This window comes from Mustelus asterias, chromosome 16 (assembly GCF_964213995.1).
Source record: "Mustelus asterias chromosome 16, sMusAst1.hap1.1, whole genome shotgun sequence".
Taxonomy (NCBI): Eukaryota; Metazoa; Chordata; class Chondrichthyes; order Carcharhiniformes; family Triakidae; genus Mustelus; species Mustelus asterias.
The window spans coordinates 37,176,363-37,197,401 of NC_135816.1; the positions used below are offsets into that span (position 1 = coordinate 37,176,363).

The 21,039-nt window shown below is 44.6% G+C and overlaps 1 protein-coding gene across 1 annotated transcript in view; it reads left to right on the forward strand.

The window, feature by feature from the left end:
* Positions 1-21,039, forward strand: part of spock1 (SPARC (osteonectin), cwcv and kazal like domains proteoglycan 1) — a 497,915-nt gene that overhangs the window by 335,667 nt on the left and 141,209 nt on the right. The gene's annotated exons all lie outside the window — the stretch shown is intronic.

Here is a 21,039-nt window from a genome sequence, read left to right on the forward strand (position 1 = left end):
AGATGATAAGATGTGGATTTTATATGCTGAATACCATTTACTTTGAGATAATCTTCAATATTTTGTGAAGTAAACTGTGAACTATTGTCACTTACAATCTGTTCTGATTTGCCAAATCTTATAAATATGTTGTCAAGTTTTTCAGTGGTTTAATCAGATGTAATAGAGCTCATGATAACAAATTAGGGCCACTTTGAGTGTGCATCAATTAAGACTAAGAACATGTCACCCTCAAATGGACCAGTGAAATCTACATGTAATTGTTGCCATGGCATTTTAGGCTACTCCCTAAAATGTAAAGGAAACAATGGGAGTATATTTCTTATTCATGCACAGGATGGACACTGTCCCACTTCTTCAATCTGAGCATCCAAACTCAGCCACCAAAAATAACCAAGTGCTAATTCCCTCATTCAAACTATGCCAGGATGATCTTCATGTAGTAGTCCAAGAACTCTTCCATGCAGACGAGGATCACACAGGTCACTTGGATTCCCCACAATAGACACCCATCTTGGTCGGGAAAATCAAGCTTTCTTGATGCAAATGGTTTCAAATCAGGATACAGATGATGTGCTCCAGCTATCATTCCTTTCGGTACCATATCCTTCACCTTCCCTATCACTGGATCATTCCTGGGATGTCACTGAATTTGAGGAGCTGTCACAGATAAATAACAAAACCAGATGGTGGTATCTGCTCAATAGGTAAAGGTAAGTGTGATAATGCATCAGCATGGCACTCCGATTGATGATACATTATATCATAGGAAAGTTCAGATAAGATCAGTGAGTATCTTTGCCATCGACTTCCGCTCACGACAGTATGCCTTTATTTGGTATTTAAGGGTAGTAATTAATGGTTGATGATCAGTCAATAATGTGAAATGGTGACCATATAAATAATGATGAAACTTTTGTACACCAAAAACTCTACTCAACGCTTCTTCTTTTAGCTGAGCATAGTTAGATTCAACATGAGCCAAAGTATACGAAGCAAAGGATTTTGGACGTTCTTCTCCTGAAGGCATAATATGTGAAACTCCTACTCCATAAGGTTAAGCATTGCAAGCACGCAGTAATGATTGCTTTGGAGTAAAATGAACCAATATTTCAGACTTCTGCAAAGCATCTTTGACAAGCTGTATACTTTCTCACATTCCGCTGTCCAGTCCCATTACTTTTTCACACACAGGTACATTATTGAAGCCATTGCACAATTTACTAAGTTAGGAACAAATTTGCCATAATAATTAACTAATCCTAGAAAGGACCTCAATTGTTGTCACATTCGTCGGACATGGTGCTTTTAAAATAATGTCCATCTTCTTTAGTGCTTTAGAAAGTCTTTACTATAAATAGCATGACCCAAATACTGGACTGACGTCTGGAAAAAATCACACTTTCCTTTCTTGATACGCAGACCATGTGCTTGAAGATGTTCCAATGTTGCTTCTAAATTATTCAAGTGCTCTTGTTCACTGGAACCTTTACTTAGAATATCATCCAGGTAACATTGTACACCAGAGAGACCACTTAAAATATGATCCTTGGGATGGCACGGTGGCACATTGGTTAGCACTGTTGCCTCATAGTGCCAGGGACCCGTGTTCAGTTCCAGTCTCGGGTGACTGTGTGGAGTTTGCATGTTCTCCCCGTGTCTGCGTGGGTTTCCTCTGGGTGCTCTGGTTTCTTCTCCTAGTCCAAAGATATATGGGTTAGGTGAATTGGCCACGCTACATTGTCCCTTAGTGTTAAGGGGAATATTAGGGTAAATGTGTGGGGTTACAGGGATAGGGTGGAATTGTTGTTGGTGCAGACTCGATGGGCCGAATAGCTGCCTCCTGCACTGCAGGGATTCTATGATTTTATGATCCTTTGACCTTTAGAATAAGGCTAGTGCGGTTGTTCTTCCAAAAGCACATACCCCATGAAATCACCATCAAACCATATGATCAGTTCTTAAAGCAACTTGCACTTTAAAAAAAAAAATAACAGGGATGAAGCAGTTAATCGTTTTGCCTTATATATGTATCTGGATGAAAACATTGTGAATGATTACACGATGCATTCTTTTTGCCTTTCACAAGAAGCGTATGGAATACAAAAACTGACTGCAACTCCTTCTTTCAGGCTGGATGGCCCTTGTGCGTTTGAGACTCTGAAGGATTACTGCTTGACCTGGTACTATTGACTAAGCACTAGCAGCTCTTTTACTAATTAAGCTACTGCTTTGAACAGACAGTGGTAATATTGTACAATCCAATTAGTTCCGAAAATGATGGACAGAAAGGCTAAAAGCTACTGCTCCGCACAATCAATAACATGTCGCTGGAGAGTACTTGAATGGTTCAGATGGATTCCGGATCCACGTGGATAATGCGGTGACACAAATGCTGCCATCCAGTTGTATTCATCTGCGAATTATTTCAAATTGGATCAGAATTGTATTGACAACTTTAATGCAATTTAATAGAATGAAATTTGTAATCTGAGATTAATCTAAAAGACTTGCTTCTTAATACAGATTTTCAGGTGGCACATCCTATAAGGCAACACGGTTTGGGGCCGATTGTTTCCATTGTAGTCTGTGAATGCTGAACTTTGTAATCCTGAAAAATTATGACATTTTAAATATTTTCAATGATTAAATAAGTGCCAATGGTTCGTTGAATGTATGTATCGTACTCAAATTTCTGCAGTGGTTAGTCAAGATCAAGTGTAGATTTTGAGTAAAGCAGGGTCAGAAAGTAAGATGTAACTAAATCAATGCGTGCAAACATAATTAGGTTACTTTAAAAAAATAATTTGTTTTACCTTTTTTTACATCTAACTACTTAATTTCAGTTTTGAGGATTATCAGTGTTCTGGTCACCTCACTATAAGAAGGATGTGGAAGCGCTGGAAAGAGTGCAGAGGAGATTTACCAGGATGCTGCCTGGTTTGGAGGGTAGGTCTTATGAGGAAAGGTTGAGGGAGCTAGGGCTGTTCTCTCTGGAGCGGAGGAGGCTGAGGGGAGACTTAATAGAGGTTTATAAAATGATGAAGGGGATAGATAGAGTGAACGTTCAAAGACTATTTCCTCGGGTGGATGGAGCTATTACAAGGGGGCATAACTATAGGGTTCGTGGTGGGAGATATAGGAAGGATATCAGAGGTAGGTTCTTTACGCAGAGAGTGGTTGGGGTGTGGAATGGACTGCCTGCAGTGATAGTGGAGTCAGACACTTTAGGAATATTTAAGCGGTTATTGGATAGGCACATGGAGCACACCAGGATGATAGGGAGTGGGATAGCTTGATCTTGGTTTCAGATAAAGCTCGGCACAACATCGTGGGCCGAAGGGCCTGTTCTGTGCTGTACTGTTCTATGTTCTATGTTCTATCAGCATTTTTAAAGCTGTAAGTTAGCTTTTGCTGTGTTAGTATGCATTTTATACATCAAACTTAATTCGTTAACAGAATTACTGAAATCCTTTGAATATGCTAACACGTTTTGTGCTTAATTAGCTAGTGGTCAATGATAGCCAGCTTTGAGTTAAATAAACCTAGTTATGTCATTTTGCATAACATGTCATCTTACTTCAATGTATTTTGAATCTAAATCAAAATAAGCTTAGCTATTGCAGGCCATTTTGATATTAATAAATACTCTTGAGACTAATTAAAGTTGTGTGTGTACTTGGGGGAGAGAGAGGTCACGCAACTTTGAGTAAGCACTGCAACTACAGAACTAATAAGAAAGAGAACAAAGAAAATTATAGCACAGGCCCTCCAAGCCTGCACCGACCATGCTGCCCGACTTAACTAAAAAGAACAAAGAATGTTTGAAGAGCATACAGGGACGAGAAAAAGAATAGATTCTCTGAATGCAAAGACAGGGGCAGCACCATGCGCACAGTGGTTAGCATTGCTGCCTTACCGTGCCAGGGACCTGGGTTCAATTCTGACCTTGGGTGACTGTGTGGAGCTTGCAAGTTCTCCCCGTTTCTGCGTGAGTTTCCTTCAGGTATTCTGATTTCCTTCCACAGTCCAAAGATGTGCAGGTTAGATGGATTAGCCATGGAAAATGCACAGGGATAGGTTGGTGGCGAGGCCCAGGGTGAGATGCTGTTTTGGAGAGTCGGTGCAGTCTCGATGGGCTGAATGGTCTCTTTCTTCACTGCAGGGATTCTATGAAAGGATTGGAAGTGAGATGAGGAAGTAGGAATTTCTGATCTGTGAATTTAAATATTCCACAATTGATTTAATTTATGTTAAAATCAAAGTTTCTAATTATTCTCTTAAGTTTTATGCTGTCCAAGAGATTGAAGTTTGGGGTTCTTTTAGCTCAGACTTTGTAGCTACTGTTGTTTTAAAATGATTTTATTAAGATTTTAAGTAAATCTTGTACATTTTCAGCAAATACGTAGAAATAGATAGAAATTATGACACAGAAACAGGCCCACCTTGGCCCACCTAATCCACATTGGTGTATATTTCCCACACAAGCAAATAGTCCTGGTTACATAACCTGCTCTCTTCTCAAAGCTCCCATTTCCCGTGTTTCTTTCAGACACCTAACCGACCCTAATCTTGTATTTTGTCAAAGTTTCAGTCCCAACCCCTAACCCTGGAAATGAACTGCACAGCCTTAACAACACTCCTGTGCAGTTTATCTTGCTCTCTGATCTAACCTTTTCACTTTTAACCTTTTATCTATATCGCCTCAGTCAAGACCCTCAGCCACTGGTTATAGTCTGTATCTTTCTAGCCATCCTTTCATAGTTCTAAACACCGCTATAGTATCACCACATATGTTGCGATAAAAAAAATTCTGCTTTGAATTTACATTTCCTCATGCCAGGCGGTATCCTGGTGAAGATGTAATGTGCCATCTCTAAAGGCTCAATATCTTCTGTAAAGTGTGGAGCTCAGTGCTGCACCCAGTACTCTAAAGTGTTGAGTTTATTATATTTTGTTTTGATATTTCACACCAATTGCGATACCTAAAACTCCATCAGTTTTTTTCACAGCCCATCAACCTGCAGCACTCCCTTTATTTTGCTGTGAACATGAACCCTCAAATTCCTCTGCTTTTCTACAATACCAAACCCACTTCCATTCTGAGTATTAATACTGCTGTTATTCCTTTGTTCTGAGTAACAGTACTGCTGCATTGCATTATTCTGAGTGTCAGTACCGCTGTCAGTGAGCAGGTTATTGCTGAGTAAGTGCCACTTGATAGCAGTGATGGCGGCTCCTCCCGTCGTTTTGGTGCTGATTGAGGGTGGGCTGATGGGGCTGTAATTGACTGGATTGGATTTGACCTGCTTTTAGTAGGCAGGACAAACCTGGGCAATTTTCCACATTGCCGGTTAGTGTTGTAGCTGCAGTAGAACAGCTTGGCTAGGGATGCGGCTAGATCTGGAGCACAAGTCTTCAGTACTGTTGGAATATTGTCTTTGCAGTATTTAGCCATTCTTGATATCATGTGCAGTGAATTAAATTTTCTGAAGACTGGCATCTGTCTTGCTGGGCACGTCTGGAGAAGGCCAAGATGGATCATTCACTCGGCACTTCTGGCTGAAGATTGTTGCAAATGCTTCACCCTTGTCTTTTCATAGAATCCCTACAGTGCAGAAGGAGGCCTTTCAGCCCATCGAGCCAGCACAGACAACAATCCCACCCAGGCCCTATCCCTGTAACCCCATGTATTTACCCTGATAATTCCCTTGACATTAAGGGTCAATTTAGTATGGCCAATTCACCTAACCCGCACATCTTTTATGTTGATAGGCTGGGATATCTGAGAATGGGGATATTTATGGAGCGTAAATAGCATTATGTATGTTTAATTGCCCAGCACCATTCACAACAGGATGTTACAGGACTGCAGAGCCTCAGTCTGATCTGTTGGTTGCGAAATTGCTTAGCTCTGTCTATTACTTGCTGCTCATGCTGTTTGGTGTGCAGGTTGTCCTGTGTTGTAGCTTCACCAGGTTGGACATCTCATGTTTAGGTATGCCTGGTTTTACTCCTGGCATTCCCTCTGCATTGAACTAGAGTTGATGCTCTGACTTGATGGTAATGGTTGAGTGGGGGATATGACAGTCCATGAGGTTACATGTTGTGGTTGAATACAATTCTACAGCTGATGGTCCACAGCCCCTTATAGATGCCCAGTTTTGGCTTGCCAGATATGTTTAAAATATATCGCATTTGGCACAGTGAAAGTGTCACACATGACGGAGAGTACCCTCAATGTGAAGATGGGACATCATCTCATCAAGCACTATGTGGAGGTCATTAATACCGATACTGTCGTGGGCATATGCATTTTCAACTAGTAAATTGGTGAGACCAAATTCAAGTCGGTTTTTCCCTCTTACCACCTGCTACAGATTCAATCTAATATCTATATTCTTTAAGTCTCAGTAGGTAGTGGTGCTACTGAGCCTCTCTTGGTGATTGACATTGAAGTCCCCACCCAGAGTATATTCTGTGCCCTTGCCACCCTCAATGATTCCTTCAAGTGATGTTCAACATGGAGGAGTACTGATTCATCAGCTGAGGAAGAGTAGGTGGGAATCAGCAAAGGATTTATTTGCCCATGTTTGATTTGATGCTATGAGACTTTGTGGGATCTGGAGTCAATGTTTGACGATTCCCAGGGCAAATCCCCCCAGGTGGGTCTGTTCTGCCGGTGGGACAGGACATTCTCCGGGATGGTGATGGTGGTGTCTGAGATATTGGAACTTTCCAGTTCCACTCCCCCTCCCCGCCCCCTACCCCGACGGGTTTAATGGTGGGTGGGTGGGGCAGGGGAAGAACATGGCAGGAGTTGAAATAATGATGGCAATTTGAGCTCCCGTCTGTTGATAGTCATTCCCACCAGTGGCCAGCATGAAACCGTTTTGCGTCCTGTTAATGCGAAATTGATAAAGGCCAGACTGGAATCATCCCCTTTCCTTCAACCCCTCACTCTCCCCACCTGATTGTCCAGCAGATACCACACCAGTCTGGAACACAAGAACATAAGAAATAGGAGCAGGAGTAGGCCATCTAGCCCCTTGAGCCTGCCCCGCCATTCAATAAGATCATGGCTGATCTGAAGTGGATCAGTTCCACTTACCCGCCTGATCCCTACAACCCCTAATTCCCTTACCGATCAGGAACCCATCTATCCGTGATTTAAACATATTCAACGAGGTAGCCTCCACCACTTCAGTGGGCAGAGAATTCCAGAGATTCACCACCCTCTGAGAGAAGAAGTTCCTCCTCAACTCTGTCCTAAACTGACCCCCCTTTATTTTGAGGCTGTGCCCTCTAGTTCTAGAACGTCCGGAATTCAGGGTGGAAAATGGAGGCTTCCATTGACTGGACCCTGGAACAGCATGTCCAGCAGTGGATGGATGGAACATCAACCACATAGATCTTGACACTGCAGTGTCTTGCAGTAGGTGGGCAGGGATGTTCTATGCTGGCAGGGGAGTTAGATGGGAGGAAAGGATTGAAGAGCTGGTGTGGCTGTTGGGACCTAGAGGGGAAAGGGAGAGGTTAGGAGTGGCAGGGGAGAGAGAGATTCTGTGGGGGTTGTTGAATGGGTGAGGCGGTGTGGAGTGGGAGGGTGAGAAGGGCCATGCTGGAGTGTGCATGGGGTGGGGGGGGGGGGGTGGGGGAGCGTTGGTGCAGTGGAAACGCTTCAACAGATGCAACCTGAGGGCACATTCAGGAAATCAGTGATAAGAAGGGATCATGTGGGTTAAAGCAGGCAGTGGGAGCCTGGAGGGTGAATCATAGAGTCAAGGAATTTTAACAGCAGAGTCTGTCAGGTATGATTCCATGAGTTTGCCTATTTTAGGCTGACCAGTTTGTGGGACAGTTCTCTCTATTTTGGCACAAGATTCCAGATGTCAGTAAGGAGAACTTTGCAGGGTTGACAGTGTTGGGTTTGTTATTGTTGTTCCTGGTGCATCGGTCGAAGCCATGTGGCCCATCTGGTTTTATTGTAGTGGCTTCATACAACTGAATGGCTTGCGAGGCCTGTTCAAAGGGCATTTAAATCAGCCACACAGGTATGGATCTGGAGCCACATGTAGGCCAGACAAGGTAAGGACAGGAGACTTCCTTGCCTGAAGGACATTAGGGAATGAGATGAATTTTAATGACAATTGACAATGGTTTCTGAGTCACCATTAGACTAGCTTTTAATTCCAAATTTATTAATTATTGTTTTACATTTAACTACCTGCTGTAAAGTCTTAGCTCTTTATTAATTTACAGTTTTTAAGCATTTAATCTTTTAACTCAACTAATCTGAAGCTGAATATTCGGGTTTTCACCATTGCAACAACGGTGACAATATTTGTATTTCCAGATCACATAACACTAGGCAACGGTTCTATTTCAGATAGCCAGTTGATGAAGGAGCCAATCCTTGCACACTTTGTAAATATTTATTTACAGAGTGACATATTACAAGCATACATCCCCAAACCCAACAACCACTGTTTTAGTCTATGGGCCCGATTTTACCAAAATTTCGGGCGCAAAATCGTGGTAAAGTTGGGCGTTGGGCCTAAAACGCGGACCAGACCCGACCCAAGGCCAATCGCGCCTTTACCAACGGCCGATCCGGCACACGCCTGAATCGGCCAGCGGGCCGATTTAAATGCATTTGCATGCATTTAAATCGGCATAATGAAGCCCGCGCCCAACTTACCCAAGGATTCCCACTTTACGAGGCTCCGCTCCGATCGGCGCCCGCGCATTTACCGTGTTGCTGAATTCAAGTCCGATAGGGCTTCAACTCAGCAACTGAACCGCCGAATCGCCCCGACCACCCTTCGCGGACCGCCCCCGCGAACCACCCCGGCAGCCCCCCCCCCCCCACCCCCATCGGACCACCCTGGGACGCAGGACCCGCCAGCAACGCCCCCCCCCCCGGGATCGGACCCCGCCCCCCCACCACTCCCCCCCCCCCCCCCCCTCCAGGGAAGAGACATCACCCCCCTACCCCCCCCTCAGGGAAGAGACGTCAGAGCCCCCCCCTACCCCCCCCCCCTCAAGGAAAAGATGTCAGATCCCCCCCCAGGGAAGAGAGATCACACCCCCCCCCCCCCCCTCCGGGAAGAGACGTCAGATCCCCCCCATCCACCCCCCCCCCCCCGCCCCCAGGGCAGAGACGTCACATCCCCCCCCTATCCCCCCCCCAGGGCAGAGACGTCACATCCCCCCCCTATCCCCCCCTCAGGGAAGAGACATCACATCCCTCCCTACCCCCCCCCCCCTTCAGGGCAGAGACGTCACATCCCCCCCCTATCCCCCCCTCAGGGAAGAGACATCACATCCCTCCCTACCCCCCCCCCCCCTTCAGGGAAGAGACGTCAGTTCCCCCCCCCCCATCCCCCTCCCAGGGAAGAGACGTCACATCCCAGCCCCCCCCCCCAACCAGGGAAGGTCAAAGGCAGTACAGACAGCAGTACAGACAGCAGTGCAGACAGCGCTGCCTTTGACTTTCGCGCTCGGGCGTGCTGAGTGCTGACGGCTTTGAACTGCGCATGTGCAAGTTCGGTGCTCCGACAGATGCAAATGCGCTAGGCCCCGCCCACTGGACCCGCGCCGAAAAAAGGCCTATGGGGGCGCTGGAGCGTGGCTGCCGGGCGCGGGTCTGATTTACGACCGCACCCGGCACTTTGAGCCGATTTGGTAAAATCGGCCCCTATATCTAGTTTTCGGGGCTCAAGTGAATGCCCACCATAAAATTAAACACAATTATTATACAACTATCACTACTAATGCTTACATCCTCTTTAAAAAATGTAATAAAAATCTATCTAGCATGCTTAGGATTCAGCTTTAAATCGGCAACCTCATTAATTGCAAATGTCATTGCATAAATTAGAATCAAGCCAGTGTATTCCCAACTGCAGATGTAAAAGGATGATCAGAGCTTAGATGCATTTCTCCCATGTATATAGCGAGCACAAATGCCCTTCCCGGCACTACAACATCTGTCATCGTACAGATGTGTGGCATTATGACCCACTCATTATGATTATTCAAAGGACCTGGCTGCAATTCCCATTGACGAAGAAACCACTTTGAATTTTCCTTTCCTTTACCTTGACTTTCCAATTTGTTCTGGTTGCTGTTCCTTTTCCCCTTCTGTTTAGCACAGACTCCAATCTAGTCCGGCTAAAATTTATGACTTGTTCTTTTGTCTGCACTTCATCCTGTTGGCCTTTATTGAAAACACGCACTCACTCATGCAGCTGGTCTCCAGTGTATTCCTGCTTTCATGCTTGCCAAAAAGTTAGTTGCCCTTGGAGGTTTAGATGGGGTGGAAGACACATTTGTAACAAAGTTCATTGCTATGGTTACCATTACAATGGGAAGGATGCATGGCAGTCGCCAAGGCAACTTGTGCTGGCAGCCGGTTAAACTTGTTGAGGACTTGCTGAACTATTGTTGGTTGAGAAGCTTCTCTCTATCTTCAGATTGCAGGCACTGGCAAACAGCATACAACCAAAATAACTCAGACATTGAAAATAACAGTTGTCTACACCATTTTATCACACCTTCCTCTGTAATTTCTTTTGCATCAAGTTACAAACACTCATATTTTAAAATTTCTCACATCTCCAAAGCATCAGACGTTTGTCAAAAGTCAGTGAGTTACAAACTGCAATATACATCATCAATGTCAAAAGCATTGTGAGAGTTAGCTCCTGTCTTAATCTGTATCAGTTGATCTTTAACAAGTCTACTTTTTGTCACACCCACACAGTTACATCATGGATCAATGGACTTTTAAAAACAAAATGGAGAATGGGCAATCTGCTTTAAAACAGCATAGAATAGAGAGGTCAGGTGACCACCTTTCTTGTCTGACAATATTCATGGAATCACACAAGGCCTGAAGTTAGCCTGCTTGTCTGGACAGGTCACCAACCTCTTGGGACATTCCATTGAGAAGGCATGAAAATGCAGCAGGTCTTTCCCTTGGATTTAATGGCTGTCTTTATCTAAATACCTGCGGGAGTTAGTTGGGGGGGGGGGGGGTAATGGCCTCGTGGTATTATCGCTGGACTATTAATCCAGAAACTCAGCTAATCTTCAGGGGAACTGGGTTCGAATCCCGCCACAGCAGGGATGGTGGGATTTGAATTCAATAAAAAAATATTTGGAATTAAGAATGTCCAGGGTAGTGCTTTGGGCATCCGTGTTCGAATCCAAACACTTCCAATCCATCCAATTAAAATCTTGAATAAAAAGCCTAATGATGATCATGAAACCATTGCTGATTGTCAGAAAAACCGTCTGGTTCACTAATGTCCTTTAGGGAAGGAAATCTGCCGTCCTTACCTGGTCTGGCCTACATGTGACTCCTGAGCCACAGCAATGTGGTTGAGTCTCAACTGCCTTCTGAAATGGCAAATCACTCAGCTCAAGGGCGACTAGGGATGGCCAATAAATGTTGGCCAGCCAGCACTGTCCATGTCCCACGAATGAATATAGTTCATTCAAAATGGCCCTGCGGACTCCTTGGCTATGGAATGGAGTTCCACAGAATGGGCATGAGGAGGAACCCATTCTATCACAAGGAGATGTAACTCATTGTGTGCCAATGCTTCAGTTGCCAGGGACCATTTATAGGACGATGGACAAACAGATACTGTGGTCACCTGACAGAAACCAGGTTGTGATGAGGCGCATTTATTAACATATTTTTAGGACAGCCTCAGTCAACCCATCTGGGAGACGAAGGGACTCGGAGGGAAAGCAGGTCTAACCCAGTGAAGGAAGGGCCCTGCCGAGAATCCACCAGCAAGCAAAGAATTGAGGCTAGCTTTTAACGTACCGATTTGAAGAACCAGATCAGATCTATGTAACCGGGCTTCACCTGCATCTGGACTGGAGTGAAGAAAGAAATTTGCTGCTACAAGCAGTAAGCCACTGCAAATCCATCAGTGGAAACTTCCAATCCCCATTTCTTCAGTGAACCAAAAGGCAGTCATCAGGCCTGGATATGGGCCAAATTCGGACAATTGGGACTAGCTTAGTGGTAAAAACTGGGTGGCATGGACAAGTTGGGCCGAAGGGCCTGTTTCCATGCGGTAAACCTCTATGACTCTACGACTCTAACGTTTAAAGCTTCCATCTCGAGAGACTCAAACATAACAGTGAATTTCTGCTTGTTAAAAGTGTAATCACCTTTTCTTGTGTGTGTTTATGTCTGTGTGAATATATTTTGGTGTTGAGAAATGAACATTTATTCTTATTGATTAAAACTTAGAAGAAACTTGTCTTCTGTCTGTTCTTGGGAGTCCGCACTCAAGAAGTTAAACACTCTCTTTAAAAAAAAACCACACCTACCTGCGTTCAGTAAGAGGTAGAAAGCGGCGGGTTGGGGGTGTGGGAAGGGGAAGCGTGGGGGGGTCGATAATCCTCCCACCTCTTCCCTCTCCATCACATTCCAATTACACCTTCAGGCTTGGACGAATCGTGTGATATTTGTGAAAGGGTAATAAAAATGATCAGTGATGTGTTGGGGTATCGGTGTGAAATACACAGTGCTTTTTGTTAAAATTTAATCAGCAAAACCTCGATAGGCCAGAACTTTCTCCAACTGAGTGTCAGCAAAATCAAGGCTATCATCTGCCTCCGGGCCTTAATACCATTCACCTCCCCATCCGCCATCTCAAACTAAAGCGGGAAGTCTGAATATTTGACATCTTGCTTGATCCCGAGCTCAACTTTGTCTGTCATATCGGCTGTATTACCAAAAGCACTTCCATTTGCACGGCAATGCCCACCTCTCCTTTATCTCTCCTTCTTTGCCGAAACCTTAGTCCTTACATTCATCACTACAAGGCTTAACTTTTCACAAATTGCCCTCGATAGCTTTTCCCCAGAATCCTCCACAAGCTTCAAAATGCTGTAGGCCATATTAAGTGCTTTCTGTCCTCCCCAGACTTTTCGGACCCTTTCTCCCCAATATTTTTGACTTTAAAATCCTTGCCCTAGTTTTCAAATTTCTCACATAGCCTCAGTCTACCTTATAAAATTTCCCCTTGCCTGATATTCCTGCACACATCCTCCAGGCCTCGAATATTCCACATCTCTTACTCCGTCATTTCCTTTGCCCTGCCATCCTCTGCTGCCCATTCCACACAGCCACTGTATTCCCAAAATCTCTTTCCCTAATTCCCTCTGCCATTTCCTCTCCCTCCCTGCTTTCAAGAGACTTCACAAAAGCTCTCTCTGGAACCGTGCTTTCAGTTCCCATTCGAGGCTCACCAATTTCCTCCCCCTTTTCCAGTATCTATTGCCCACATCTATCATTACCTCTTTATTTTAATGTCATAAAACACTCTAACATCTATTTCTATACGTAAGGTGTGCTGTGTAAGTCCATGTTGCTATTACAGCAGTAGCTTGTTGTTGTTTCACTTCCTGCACCTCGAGTCATAGAGGTTTACAGCATGGAAACAGGCCCTTCGGCCCAACTTGTCCATGCTGCCCTTTTTTTTTAAACCCCTAAGCTAATCCAATTGCCAGCATTTGGCCCATATCCCTCTATACCCATCGTACCCATGTAACTGTCTAAATGCTTTTTAAAAGACAAAATTGTACCCGCCTCTACTACTACCTCTGGCAGCTTGTTCCAGACACTCACCACCCTCTGTGTGAAAAAATTGCCCCTCTGGACATTTTTGTATCTCTCCCCTCTCACCTTAAACCTATGCCCTCTAATTTTAGACTCCCTTATCTTTGGGAAAAGATATTGACTATCTAGCTGATCTGTGACCCTCATTATTTTATAGACCTCTATAAGATCACCCTTCAGTCTCCTACGCTCCATAGAAAGAAATCCCAGCCTCTCCTTATAACTCAATCCATCAAGTCCCGGTAGCATCCCAGTAAATCTTTTCTGCACTCTTTCTAGTTTAATAATATCCTTTCTATAATAGGGTGACCAGAACTGTATGCAGTATTCCAAGTGTGGTCTTACCAATGTCTTGTACAACTTCAACAAGACGTCCCAACTCCTGTATTCAATGTTCTGACTGATGAAACCAAGCATGCCGAATGCCTTCTTCACCACTCTGCCCACCTGTGACTCCACTTTCAAGGAGCTATGAACATGTACCCCTCGATCTCTTTGTTCTGTAACTCCCCAATGCCCTACCATTAACTGAGTAAATCCTGCCCTGGTTCAATCTATCAAAATGCATCACCTCGCATTTGTCTAAATTAAACTCCATTTGCCATTCGTCAGCCCACTGGCCCAACTGATCAAGATCCCGTTGCAATCGGAGTTAACTTTCTTCACTGTCCATTATGCCACCAATCTTAGTGTCATCTGCAAACTTACTAACCATGCCTCCTATATTTTCATCCAAATCATTAATATAAATGACAAATAACAGTGGACCCAGCACTGATCCCTGAGGCACACCACTGGTCACAGGCCTCCAGTTTGAAAAACAACCCTCTACAACCACCCTCTGGCTTCTGTCAAGAAGCCAATTTTGTATCCATTTAGATACCTCACCCTGGATCCTGTGAGATTTAACCTTATGCAACAATCTACCATGCGGAAGGCAGACTTTCATCTGTTCCCATAGCAAATCTTTCCTGGAATAGGTCGCCAGCCTGTCACCAGAGGCTTATAGTTTGAGGGGCACCACTCTGCATCGAACACGGCCGACCGGGAGTCTCTCCCACTCTTATTGCCTGCCATTGGCTTGTGAGAAGAATTTTGCAGGTTGATGCGCAACCCATTTGGTCGTGTTATGAACACACCCAAGTCCTGAGTTGAGACTCAAACCTGGAGCTTCTGGTTCAGAGGCAGGGATGCTACCCACTATGATGCCAGAACTCCCATGCCCCTGTTCTAATGTCATACTATATATTGAGAAATCTATTTTTCATTCAGCATGCAGTGATAATTCCTAAAATGCATTTACAGATCCTGAAATTCCATTTAAAAAAGTCATTTATTATGTACATCGTAAAAAAACGTCTGTTGAATTGTTGAAGAAATGTGGGAAAATGCCTGTGAATTCCTGATATATATATTTAAGCAAAATTTGCAAATATTTATACCTTGTTCACTTTATTCAGACATCTCTTTGTTTCATTCTCTCTCGCTTTTTATGTTTCACATTATTTTCATCTGCATGCTGTGCCATTAGTGTTTTGGCTGCCACAGTGAGTAGCGATGTGTTAAGTATTTTAAATTGGCCAACAAAATTCCTTCAGTGTAAAATCTCATAAATTATTGAGATTTCACATTTTCTGCCCATGTCTAGCTTTGCTCTCCTTAAGAGAATCCCAGAAGATCCAGGAGTGCTTTATTTATACAAACATGACTTGAATTCGTTACAGTAAGAATTAATATTTTTATGTTTATATGTGGTCATGCTAGAATTTAAAAATTAAATCCATTAACTGATGCATTTCGGTAATGACGATGATTGCCAATTCTGGCTTGAGATATTTCTAGATGTCGGATCACATGACATCTGAGGGCATGGGGCTGGATTTGCCTTTAAAAAAGGCGGATAGGACCATGTCAGCGTTCAACAGCCCCTGTGGCCGTTTCTGATCTGCATCCAGAAGCAGCGAGACCCTGACAGTCTCACAGTCTGGTCTCCGTCGCTGAACTCCTTCCACAGGAACTGTTGCAGTCCCAGCAGTGGCCATCACCCCTGGCGGCACTGCTGAGCCAAGAGACCTGCCAATCATTTGATTGGCCCGCAGCTCTTGAGGGCAGCACTTCATGACTTCTCCGTCAAGGGGGACGGGGGAGCAGCGACACCGCCCTCAGGTTTAACATTCAGCCCCATGAGGGTGGCAAGTGCTTTCAACTGTAAGCTGTGGTTTGAATGAGTACCAGCCTGAGTGTAGCTAGCATGAGATTTAATGAAAGAGTGGGAGTGTTGATCGAGCTCTTGACATAGACAAGCAGCAAATATGGAATAGATGATATTTTATGGAATCCAATTGTGGACCATTCACCTTGTTCATGGTACTATTTGATAGTCTTAGCATGTTCCTCAAAATTTCTGTATTCACTACATCTGTCCCTCGGGTTATGCTGATACAGTGAATTGTCTTGCCAGGCACGATGCACTCCTGTTTCCTGTGAATTACACCCTGGACTACTAGTCATTCATATCTTTCTCACACCAATAGATTCTATTTATTAACTACAGCTCAGCCTTCAACATCATTATTCCCACGAAACTAATCTTCAAGCTCCGTGGCCTGGGCCTTGGCACCTCCCTCTGCGACTGGATCCTGAACTTCCTAACTCACAGATCACAATCAGTAAGGATAGGCAACAACACTTCCTCCACGATCATCCTCAACACCGGTGCCCCACAAGGCTGTGTTCTCAGCGTCCTACTATACTCCTTATACACCTATGACTGTGTGGCCAAATTCCCCTCCAATTCGATTTTCAAGTTTGCTGACGGCACCACCGTAGTGGGTCGGATCTCAAACAATGGTGAGACAGAGTACAGGAATGAGAGAGAGAATCTGGTGAACCGGTGCGGCAACAATAATCTCTCCCTCAATGTCAACAAAACAAAGGAGATTGTCATCAACTTCAGGAAGCGTAAAGGAGAAAATGCCCCTGTCTACATCAATGGGGACGAAGTAAAAAGGGTCGAGAGCTTCACATTTTTAGGTGTCCAGATCACCAACAACCTGTTCTGGTCTCCCCATGCTGACACTATAGTTAAGAAAGCCCACCAATGCCTCTACTTTCTCAGAAGACTAAGGAAATTTGGCTTTTCAGCTATGACTCTCACCAACGTTTACAGATACACCATAGAAAGCATTCTTTCTGGTTGTATCACAGCTTGGTATGGCTCCTGCTCTGCCCAAGACTGCAAGAAACTACAAAAGGTCGTGAATGTAGCCCAATCCATCACGCAAACCAGCCTCCCATCCATTGACTCTGTCTACACTTCCCGCTGCCTCGGCAAAGCAGCTAGCATAATTAAGGACCCCACACACCCCGGACATTGTCTCTTCCACCTTCTTCCTTTGGGAAAAAGATACAAAAGTCTGAGATCATGTACCAACCGACTCAAGAACAGCTCCTTCCCTGCTGCTGTCAGACTTTTGAATGGACTTAACTTGCATTAAGTTGATCTTTCTCTACACCCTAGCTATGACTATAACACTGCATTCTGCACTCTCTCGTTTCCTTCTCTATGAATGGTATGCTTTGTCTGCAAGAAACAATGCTTTTCACTGTATTCTAATACATGTGACAATAAATCAAATCAAAAATCTCAAGCAGCATCACCATTCCAACACTAACCCACAGACTATGATTTGTGCCTTGCCGTGACATCTTACCAGACTTCATGTCTGCCACTTCTCTGCCCTCCCTGAGCCCTCTCCTCCCCTCGCCCCCTCTCCAGCCCCAAGACAGCTTCCTGAAAGGCTGGCAAATATTTTAAACCTGTTTCCAATCATGTTGAAGCCTTTCTGGGTGCCCACACACTCCAGTCACTTAATTTTACCTGATTGAATGCTTTCATATTTTTTGCAGCAGCCATTATGGAATTCACGTCCTGTCTGTCAGTACAGAATCTATACCTTTGCTGAGGTGTGCCCCAGTATTATTTAATAATTTAATTAATATGATTTTCAAAGCTGAGGACGTGGTCAGTGCATTGATGGTGCACACGAGTTGAAAGGAGCAGCAATTCCTGTCTCAGCAGCAAGGTCAGAGAATCCATTCCAAAGTTTAATAGAATTACGTAGTCTCTGCCAGGAATTTTAAATAAATACATTTTCCCCTTTGTTCCGAAGAGGAACTTCTGCAGAAGAAAATACATGTGAAGTATTCTAAGACCATAAAAAATTGTATACTGTTACCTGTGAATCAGCTCTGGAAACCAAACCAGGATTTTTAATTGAAGTGGTCAGCACGGTGGCACAGTGGTTAGCACTGCTGCCTCCCAACGCCAGGGACCCAGGCTCGATTTCGGCCTTGGGTAACTGTCTGTGTGGAGTTTGCACATTCTCCCCGTGTCTGCGTGGGTTTCATCCGGGTGCTCCAGTTTCCTCCCACACTCCAAAGATGTACATGTTGGAATCAAAGAATTCTACAGTGCAGAAGAAGACCATCCGGCCCTTCGAGTCTGCACCGACCACAATCCTACCCAGGCCCTATCCCCATAAACCCATGCATTTACCCTAGTTGGTCCCCCTGACACTAAGAGGCAATTTAACATGGCCAATCCACCTAACCCGCACATCTTTGGACTGTGGGAGGAAACCAGAGCACCCGGACGAAACCCACGCAGACACAGGGAGAATGTGCAAACTCCACACAGACAGTGACACAAGCGGGAATCAAACCCGGGTTCCTGGCGCTGTGAGGCAGCAGTGCTAACCACTGTGCCACCTAGGTGGATTGGCCACGCTAAATTGCCCCTTAGTGTCCCAAGATGTGTATGTTAGATGTATTAGCTATAGTAAATGTGTGGGGTTGGAGGGATAGGGTGGGGAGAGGGTCACATCAGACAGTCGGTGCAGGCACAATGGGACGAATGGCCTCTTCTGCACTATAGGGATTCTATGAATCTATGAAGTCAATGATGTGTCAATTGGCCACAGCTAAATTGGATAAAAATAATAGCGATATGTCCAATATTAAATTCATTTAATATCCCAAATTGAGCCTAAAGATTTTAACTAGAGGACATTCCAGAATGTTCCTTAAGAACCAAAGCTATTTTAAACTTAATTTTTAATGGACAAAATAGCAGTATGCTGCCTTAGCCTAGATACTTACAAAACAGGTTCCAACATGGCTGTCTTCATAATGTGATCAGAGAACAAGGGCCAGATTTTCTCCATCGTGGTCAGAACCTTGAGTCATGAAATTTTCCAACTCAGAAACTTTAAAGGGGCACCTAACTGCCACATCTTCATTCCAGGGAAGTGGGATTGGCATGGAGTCAGGTCCATTGCCTTCAGAGGTAGCCACTGAGGCAGACAAGTGGCGAGGCAGATGGTTCAGCCTGGTTGTATCAATGGCTCTTTGGCTCAGTAGCCCTCAGACCAGCCTCCCTTTGCAACCTCCATGGCCCCCCATGGCATCTCCATAGCCACTCAAACAGTATTCATGAGTAACAAATTAAGCTTCTACAATCTGACAGGGCTCTCACTCACACAAACCTGATACTGAAAAATCTCCCATTCATGAAACCCATTCAAAATTGTCACATCCCCCCAAGTGGTCAACCTATCGTACGAACAATAGATACGTCCATTCACAAACCACAATAAAACCGTCCAATTCTGAGCAATTACAAGTTGCTGTTACTGCTTCCGAGTCAAAGGTCATCACAAGGCCACATTCCTTCAATCCTTCATATGTAAAGATATGTGGAACTATCCATTCCACAAAGCGACTAGGTTTTCTAGAATAGGACAACACTAAGTATTCCAATGCACCTTGCAATCACTGACATGCCAGCCTGAGTGGCCTGATGTATCTGATAATAGAGTCCCTGTGGCAATTCAGGGCATAACAGTTTCTAACATGATTTCCACGTGCAGTCTCAAGTCAGGAAAACCACTAGGAAGTTAGCAAAACTTTGTAAAGGCCAAACACACTGGGCTATTGATCCAGAAGAGTGCAACATCCTACTGAACACTCAAGATTAGATTTAGCGATAAACAAGTCAGTTAACTAGGTAAGACCTCGATCTCTTCGCAAAATTGAATAAGTTCTTTGATCAATGCAATCTATAGTATTCTCAAACTCAGGCTGTTACACCATGGTCACCTCTCAAGTAAAGGGACACATTAGATTGCAACATTTAAAGATTCTATTCTGCTAAGCTAGATGCATGATCTGCATTACAAGGATAGCAAACTTTTATCCATATTTGAGAAAGCTCAGTTCCATAATTTGAAAGAACTCAGATAGGAGAAGGCAATTTAAAATATCAGTCTTGCACTAAATTGATTTTACTTCACCAGGAATACGGATACAAAGAGAGCATAAAATGCTCCAATTTACAGATATCCATATTCTTTTGATGGGTCTGATATATTGGCTGGAACTTTGCAAACCTCCATATCGCCCCTACTCACCAACCCCTCCCATACTTCCTTAGAAATGGGCTGGCAAGTGGGGTAGTTGAAGGGGGAAAATCAGATGGGATGATGGGGGAAGGGAGATGGACTTGGCCCATTGCCTACCTGTCTGTGCCGGTATCTTAATGGCCATTCAAAGCCATCTTCCCCCTGTTGCTGGAATGCCACCGTTGGTATTTTATCAGCAGCAGAGGTGCCCACGTTTCATGCTCCCCACCCATCCCCCTGCAGTGGATATAGCTGCTTGATTCTCATTGCTGCCTCTCGCACAACCCCGCTGATCCTGAACGCTGGCCTCCAGAGACGTGCCTGCTTTGGGACTGGCTGCAATCCCAGCAGTGGCCACCATTCCCAGTGGCGCTGTTGGGACCAGAGAGCTGCTGGCCTTCTGATTGGCCGGCAGCTCTTGAAAGTGGGACACTCTGCCTACGGGGGTTGGGTGGGTGGGGGCAGTGGGTGGATGGAACACACAACCGCAGCTAATTTAGCACCTAACCACCATAAAATCTGGCCATGGCTTCCAGGGCCAGCAGAATCAGGCTCCCTCCCCACCTTCCAGCTGATGGATAGGGCCACCACCTCCGTATAAAATTCAGCCCGGTATGTGCACAAATATTTACTAATTTAATATTATCCTTTGTCACCTTTGAATCTGTTCTTTTTTTTTATTCGTTTGTGGGACATAGACATCGCTGGCTGGCCAGGTTTATTGCCCATCCCTAGTTGTCCTTATTCAGAGGGTAGTTGAGAGTCAACCACACTGCTGTGGCTCTGGAGTCACATGCAGGCCATACCAGGTAAAGATGAGTTTTTCCGACAATCGACAATGGTTTCATGGTGATCTGTAGAATCTTAATTCCAGATTTCAATAATTTTTTTTGTTGAATTCAAATTCCACCATCTGCTGTTGTAGCG